The following is an 8,378-nucleotide window of genomic DNA, read 5'->3' on the forward strand; positions in this document are numbered from 1 at the left end:
TTTGGAGAACCAATGATGGGGTCCATTCCATTACCCTGAGCTGATCACTACATTGCTGCTTAGTGTAAGGAGAGCTGTCCCTAGATTCTTGGTTTTATGTAGAAGGATCATTGAGAATGTTATGTTTTATTCCTTACTGGAAACACATGCTGGGAGGAAAACCTTGCTTAGTTTGTTCTTGATACATTTATCTATTACCAGGATCATACCCTTGCGGATAGCATGGATATAAAGGAACTGAGCTACCTCGTTCAGCGCAGGGGCTCCACCAAGGGAGGGCAGCTTCCCTCGGGGGGACATGGCTACAATCCTCAATTCTTGTTCCTAATACTCTCTACAGCAGTGCCTGCCTTCTGGCGGGATTCTAGGCATTAATTTATTTTACTACCTGGCAGCTGAGCTCTAGAGCACTTTCAAAAGAAAGGGCAACAAATTAACACAACACTTCCTTTTGGGGATTTGGAGGGAGGAAGAACGTGGAAAGCAAATGACCAGGATGCTTAGCTGTTTGGCACAATGCTTTTGGACTCTTTGCATCATCCACCTACTTACTCCCTGTTCTTCTTTCCAGCCTCTAATTCATCCAGGGTATCTCATGGAGGCCTTTTGCAAGTTCCAGTGTGACCATATTTTTCCCAGGCACTGGAAACGAAAGGACTTTCTGTTAGGTGGGATGGGGTTCTAAGGATGGCCAGTAGGAGGATAAGTGGAGAGATGGGCTGTGGGGTTGGTGAAGCTGTCCCAGAAATCTTGCCTTGAGGCCCAGAACATAAACCTAGACTACTGGTAGGGAGCTGTAAATCTTTCATTTCAGTGAAAGGATTGCAGTCTGCTTTTCCCAGCTCACAAAGAAGTCAACAAAATAACATTTATCTTCTCTAACCTTGTAAAGTTGGTCCAAAAGCACACTGGTTGAAGGGGACAGAAATGTTGGGAAGGCAGTAACTACGAAGTCTGTTCTTGCAGGCAGCCCTCTGCAGGAGGGAACTCTGTCTGCATCCACACAAAAATGCCTTCATGGTCTGGCTCCATTTCTTTGGCTTGGAAGGACTTTCTTCAGGGGGTTCTGCTTGCGATTTCAATTACCCTTGGCCCCCCCTCACTAAAGTTAACATTTTTCTGTGTCTGATAATGATGATCTGTAAACAGTCTCAGCCTCTCTGTTGCAACCCGTATTTGAATTATACACTGTGATGCAAACAGAATTTTAAAAAATTGGTCCAATATGTTCTTTGTGACATTTAGAATTCCTTTGAGAGGAATTTTCCAACTTAAAGGTCTTTTTCCTCCCCTCTCATAGTATTTTATAAATCTTGCAGGAATGATTAATCACTTTTCTAAATAAAACATTTACTACCCAATGTCTAAATAAGGTATTTGAAATGCAAAGAGGTTTTCCTTTGGCTTGTCTTGAAATAAAACTTTTCTGAAAATTTCTTGGATGAAAGGATATGGACATTTTCCGGTTTAAATGTGCCACGAAGTTTGAGAAGATGGTGATAGAACATACTTACCTGGTGACCTGGCTGGATGACTGCTCTGCATTTGTATTTTGTTAAATGAGTTGTAGGATATTAAGCCCAGGAGACCTTAGCACTGTTCCAATGCATTCCATTAGATTTTCATTGCTAATGTAATTATGGACATCTATGGAATAGCAAGTGTATATAAAAATGAATTATTCTATTTCTGAAGGCTTAATGGGCTTCTTGAAAGAAAAGGAAAGAGAAAAAAGATTGTGCCTATTAAGAAGGCCTTTCCTTTTACTTCTCTTAGTTTCCCAGAATAGTATATTTACTTAGCCCTTCTTTCCTTCTTTATTTTTTCTCATTTCCAAGTTTAGTCAGTAAAAAACTTCCAAACTGCCTCTCTTCACAACTGTGGAACATGCCTATCAGCTTCTTCTTGTGCAAAAAAAGAAGGCATAGATATTGCTAAATTTAATCAGCAATACTCAGAGAAATACAAGGTGAATCTTATTCAGAGGGTTAGAAAATTATGATTCTGGTGATCCCTGATTCAAATATTAATATGATTTTGATAGGTGGAAAAAAGCTCAGGAGGAGACTAGGCCATGAAAAAGGCACATGGACCTTTTAATTATTGTTTTCTGTGTATTCTTGAGAAATGGAAAGTTTGGATAATTTAATGTAGTAGTCCTCACCTGGGTTGTTTTGCCCACCCACTTCCTGGGAGATATTTGCAATGTCTGGAGACATTTCTGGTGGTTACAAATGGAGTACAGGCTGCTACTGGTGTCTAGCAGGTAGAGGCCAGAGATGCTGATGAGTGTCCTATGGCACACAGGCCAGCCCCAAACAAGACTTATTTGCCCCTACATTAAATTTTTTTTCATTTTTAAAATTTAATTATTGTTCAAGTGCAGTTTTCTGTCTTTTACTCCCATCCCAGCCCACCCCCTCAGTGCTCCCCGACTCCCTCCCATTTCCACCCCCCATTAGTTATTGTCCATGTGTCCTTTATATTAGTTCCTGTAAATCCTTCCCCCCTTTCCCCTGAAATTCCCTCCCCTCTTCCCTCTGGTCACTGTCCCCCTGTTCTCTATTTCAGTGTCTTTGTTTTTATTTTGCTTGCTTGTTTGTTTTGTTGTTTAGCTTCCTGTAAAAGGTGAGATCATATGGTATTTGTCTTTCAACACCTGGCTTATTTCACTCAGCATAATGCTTTCCAGTTCCATCCATGCTGTTGCAAAAGGTAGGAGCTCCTTCTTTCTTTCTGCTGTGTAGAATCACCCATGGTGTCTCTATATTTAAATATTTCTGCTTTTGGGAAATCCTGGCTTAATTTAATTCATCATTATTTAAAGATGAAAACTCAAAATGAACATAAAAAATGAACATAAGCAAATGAACATAAAAAAACAAAGTCTTCTATAATTTTTAGCAATTCTTTTTTATTTTCACTTTTATGTTTTTTTTTAAAGATCTGGTCTATGATCTACTACTATTGAGCTATCCACAGTCCCACTATATGTAACTTTAAAAGTCTGTACCTTAGTACTTTTTTTCTTTCCTTATTCACATTTAAAGATATTGAAGAATTTTATTACATGTCATTCCTCCTAGGCAAAGTTTTCTGTAAGAGTATCTCCTAAGGACTCTGTCTCTTAGGAAGGACAAACTACGTGCTACATGACTACAGTATGAGGTTCCATTATTTACTCTTCGTTCTATTGTTTGTTCACATTCAAGCACCCTCCCGAGATTATGAGCGTGTGATAGCAGAAGCTGGATCGTACTCATCTTCCAAACCTTGGCAGAGTCTAGCCCTCAGTATCCTTCAATAAATGTAGTTGGACAAATACATTTATGAATGAAAGTCTCAGGGAAGAAGCATGCCTGGGTTAACCCCTCCCTTATTTATGCTTTGTTAATCTTTTGAATATTTTTGTGACATACGAACTTTTTTCAATAGCTTATGATATTATTTTCTAGTCTGAAGTGCTTTTGTGAGCTTTGTTACTGGTATATAATTGCTTTCAAAAGAGTTACTATCACTATTTCCTGATGTTTCCCAAGTATCTCAAATCATCCCTAACTTAACGTCTATTATTTCCTATACATTATTTCCTTCCTTAATTTGCTTCCCCCGATACCCTAAATCAAGACAGATATAGAAAAATAAGGATCATAAGGGACTCTTACTCTCTCTTTAGAGCCCCATAAATGACTAAGCTCTAATCACTTCCAAATAACTTCCAGATTCTCTTCTCATTTCTATGACACTTCTTTAATTTTGAACTCTATCTCATCATTTATACCCATCCAGAAATTTCTTTAATGAAAATTTCTCCTTTTCTCTGGTTAAATGATTCAATAATCCAATGGTTCCTCATTGCCTGAGGATAAAATCTACATTCTATATAGATTGGTGCTATAAGACCCTCCATGAAATTATTCCATAATATTATCTTTCCAGACTCATCTCATCTCATCTCACACTATCCTGTGTGCTGCCAGAACACCAAATACCTTGTGGTTTCTTAACATACTACACTTTGTCGAAAGCCTTCATCTGCATTGTTTCCTTTGCCTAAAAGCACCTAATCTTATCTCCTACACCCTTTCGTCATCTACTCATTGTTATCCACCAAGCTCCTCTCTCCTGAAATTATTCACTTTCATCTTTCTGCTGGATTATTTTCTCTTTCCTGGGTTCCTAGCTCATTCTGACTATTCCTAGTACAGCTCTGTCTTCACAATATTGTCAGTGTGCATATTCCCTATTGAATTGTGAGCCCTTCAAAGGAGAAGAATGCACGACCTCTCTTCCTATCTTTCTAGTGCATATTATAGAGCCCAACAAAGTGTAGTCAGTAAAGACAGGACCTTCTAGCAGGGAGCAGTCAGTAAACACATATTTAGTTAAACTGAATCTCAGATGAGGAGTCCAAGGGGATACATCTGGAAGTCGTGTGGTCGTAACATGTTCAGCTTACCTTTCATGTACCAATGTTATTTACAGGGACTACAACTCAAGTGTCTCCCCAAAGTGTGAGGCGTCAGTCTCTTGGTTTGTCTGCCTTATTGGATATTTCTAGTTTCCATTCCCATGTTTGTAATTTAACTATTCAAACCAGTAAAAATTCCGTTCAATTACTTCACTGAATGGAATTTAGTTTGGCCTTTAGAAAGCTCTCCTAACTCTTTCCAGCCACTAGGTTATCATTTAGTCAGAGTATTGTGGTTGGAGAATGAACGTGGAAGTGATGGTGGTCTATGACGATATTGCAGGAAGCACATAAATTACAGGAGCAATACCCAAGTGTACAACATGAGGGAAAGGATAACTGGGTGTTAGGTGAGGTCCAACAATGAGATAATTCAAGTCTAGTTTCCAGGTTTCAGCTACTGCAAGAGTTTTAAAGATTTAAAAATAGGTATAATATGTTCCCTGTCACATTCCCAGACATGCAAGGGCTCCTCTGTCACATTCTCAGACTCTGTGGGTACTACAAGACATATAAAATAGTGAAGGGATTTTTAAGTTTAGGTCTGGGCAAAATTGAGGCATGAACTGATGTTCCATATTCCAAAAGGAGAAAAGAAACACCTAAAAACAAAATCACATCACTCTACATTCTTGTAGACATAGCTGAGTTTAATATTAATATTGTCACATCAGTTTTATTCCTTCTTGTGCTAAAAAATTAAGTAGAGGGAAACAGCAGAAATGAAGTTTAGGAAGGTGGACACATGACTTATACTTTATATTTTATAGAAAAACATAGAATACAGAGCCTTTCTGGAAAAAAATTCTGAAGACTGAATTGGATTATAATAAATGTTGTACGTAGGCACAACTGATACCTCTCAAAACAGAAGTCAAGTGGCGTTCACCATCTGAACACCAGTGGTGTTTACCGTCTGGTAAATGAAAAGCATTTACCAGAGATATTAAGTGTAATGATGATTAGAAGTTTTCTCAATTAGATTTTTTAAAAAGTAAATGTAACGTGGTTTGTTATTCACACTCAGCTGAAGATATCCAGCCATATGCCATGAAAAATAGAAACATTTATTGAAGAAGATGCAAGATACAAGAAACAGTGTACACAGGACAGTGATGCCTCAGTCCCTTTCAAAGTAGGCACCTTGGGACCTCACACAGTTCTCCTAATTGCCATCAGCCGCCCTGTTGTATTTTCCTGAGTGTCAATGATGGTCTGAAAACTCTTCCCATTCAAAGGTGATTTTAATTTTGGAAAAGCCATAAGTTTCATGGCACCAAGTCTGGCCTTTAGTGGTTCTGAGTCACATGGGTGATTTGATGTTTTGCCAAATCACATGGGTGATTTGATGTTTTGCCAAAAACTGCATGGGATGTGAAGTATGAGAGACCACATTGTTGTGATGAAGCTGCCAGTCACCACTTGCCCATAGCTATGACCTTCTGAATCATCTGAATAGTTTCTGTGAAAGAATGTTCAAGTTTAATGCAAAATTTGATACAGATTTATTGCTCCATTTGCTCAGTCATTTTGAGTGCGACCACCACACAGTACACGTACTCACTCATTGGCATCTACCACCTCTACTGACTAGTACAGTGAAGTCATCATTGCTCATGCATGTGCATTCCAGTCCACTCTCCTTGGCTGCCAGGTTACATCAATGTCATGGGAACTATTCTTGTTATATTAACAATGGCTGGGCTTTTTCTGGACAGGCCTACATATGTTAGACCCAAACTACACATGCTATTTGAACAAATTTAGAAAAAAAGAAATTAAAGATCTTTCATGTGATGTTTTGTTGATATGGTTTTAACTTCAAATGTTGAATATTTTATTCAGCTTCTTTTCTCTTAGTTTAACTTTGCTACTAAACAGAATGAGTAGTATCACCTGAGATATCACTTACTTATCAGAAAAACTGTGCATATTATTAATAATTATTTTATTAAAAAGATGTTAAGACAAGTTTTGCTGAAGAGAAATTAGAAAAGAAATTCCATTTTGCTGGTTTGTGAAAATGTGTGGAAGTCAAACAGAAAACTTTTAGAGTGAAAAGGTTAATTTGGTTTACTTTAAATGAGTTTATTAAAAAAGATGAAGTGGAGAAATTTTCTATAACAATGATAGAAACTTGATGGGCAACTCAGCCAGCAGCTTTAAGCTTCGACTGCCTCATGTATAAAATGAGGTTGGATTAACCATGCACAATTTTCTAGGTTTTAAAATGCCATGATTCTGTAATCTTCTTAATTACCTAAAAGAAAGTTGATTTAAAAAACATACAATGCTATAAAGTAGATGTCATAACACCTTGCTTTTCAAAAATTAAAATTATTAAATGCAGAGTCATATTTAATTTATTCTTATCTTGCTTTTGTTGTCAAGAGATTTTTTAAAAAAATGTATTAACAGTTTTACAGATTAAACTATTTAAGGAGGTAACAAAACACACATTTTGCCTAAATGATGGAAGTTTGGGTATTGAAACCAATGTCTAGTTTAAGCTAAGGCCAAAGATGACCATTATAGAATGAGCTTTGGAGCAACAGGAAATCTAAAATTTTATCCAGAAATGTAATCATTATCAATTTTTCTTTGACAGATGTCTGTGGTACACATTTAAAGGTAGTAAATGATCTAGGAACAAGGATCTCTCAGCATCACCAACCACAAATGGCTCTTGATATCCCTCTAAAACATATTTGTGTTGCAAAATAGACACTTTGAACTGATGTTGGTGAAAGAGCCTCACTTTTCTCTAACATCATTGTGTTTTCTACATGTTCTTTATTATTTGTGGCTAGAAGTCACCTTTCATGGAGTGATCAACACGGTTTTGAATTCTTTTTTTCTCAAAGTTTGGAAATCTTGAGATGTTAAATTAATATTCTACTTCCAGTGCATCATGACAAGATATAAAAATTACAAACTGGCACTACTACTTGAAAAGCTTATGACCTAAAAAATAAAGAGTTAAAAAATAAATATAGTTTTTAAAGATATATATCCATGAGAATTCACCAAGACACTAATCTTCTTCCTAAACATTATAACCGTTGTTGTACAATCACTTGTTTATAAATCCAAACCCCCAAATGGTCTAAAAATTGAGTGTGTGTGTGTGTGTGTGTGTGTGTGTGTGTGTAGATATGTGACAAACTGATTTGGTGGCAAAACATGATCCGAACTGACGTAAATTTCTTAGTAATGTTTCTTTACTTAACATGAGAGGGACTACTGCACTGTAAATATATGAATATTCCTAATTATAGCTGCTTCCCCAGGTGTACTGAGGATTTTATATAAGAAGCATTACATATACTGTGTTATCTTTCTAAAACGTGAAAAAGTTTGACTTTTGAAACACATTCAGCCCCAGAAATTTTAGGTAAGGTTTTCCATATTCTGGGATATGCTGTAGAAGGTTGTGTGTTACCAATATTTCCTCAACGTAAGTTCTCATTCCAGATGTTCTTTTAGAAGCTTACCACGCTCTTACTAACAGGCAGGGTACAATTCCTTTTCTTTGGATTTTGGCATGCTTGTGGCTTGCTTATAACCAACAGATTGTGGCATTAGTGATGCTGTGTGATTTCTGAGGCTACACTTAAAAATGCCATAAAATTTCCTTGTTCATATGGGACACTTATTCTTGGAATTCAAACACCTTACTGTGAGGAAGCCCAAGAAGCCTGTGAAAAGGCTCGTAGGGTTCCCTGCTCTATAATCATAGCTGAATTCTCAGCCAGTAGCCAGGACCGCTGTGTCAGCCACATGAGTAAGCCATCTTGAAAGTGAACTCTCCAGTCCCCAGTTGAGTGGCTTTAGCTGATACTGTGCTTAGTCCTACTCAAATTTTAGATTCACGATATTGGAATCATTAATGAGCATATAAATAATT

The sequence above is a fragment of the Sturnira hondurensis genome, unplaced genomic scaffold (genome assembly GCF_014824575.4).
Source record: "Sturnira hondurensis isolate 20B ecotype Veracruz unplaced genomic scaffold, ASM1482457v3 Scaffold0022136, whole genome shotgun sequence".
Lineage (NCBI taxonomy): Eukaryota > Metazoa > Chordata > Mammalia > Chiroptera > Phyllostomidae > Sturnira > Sturnira hondurensis.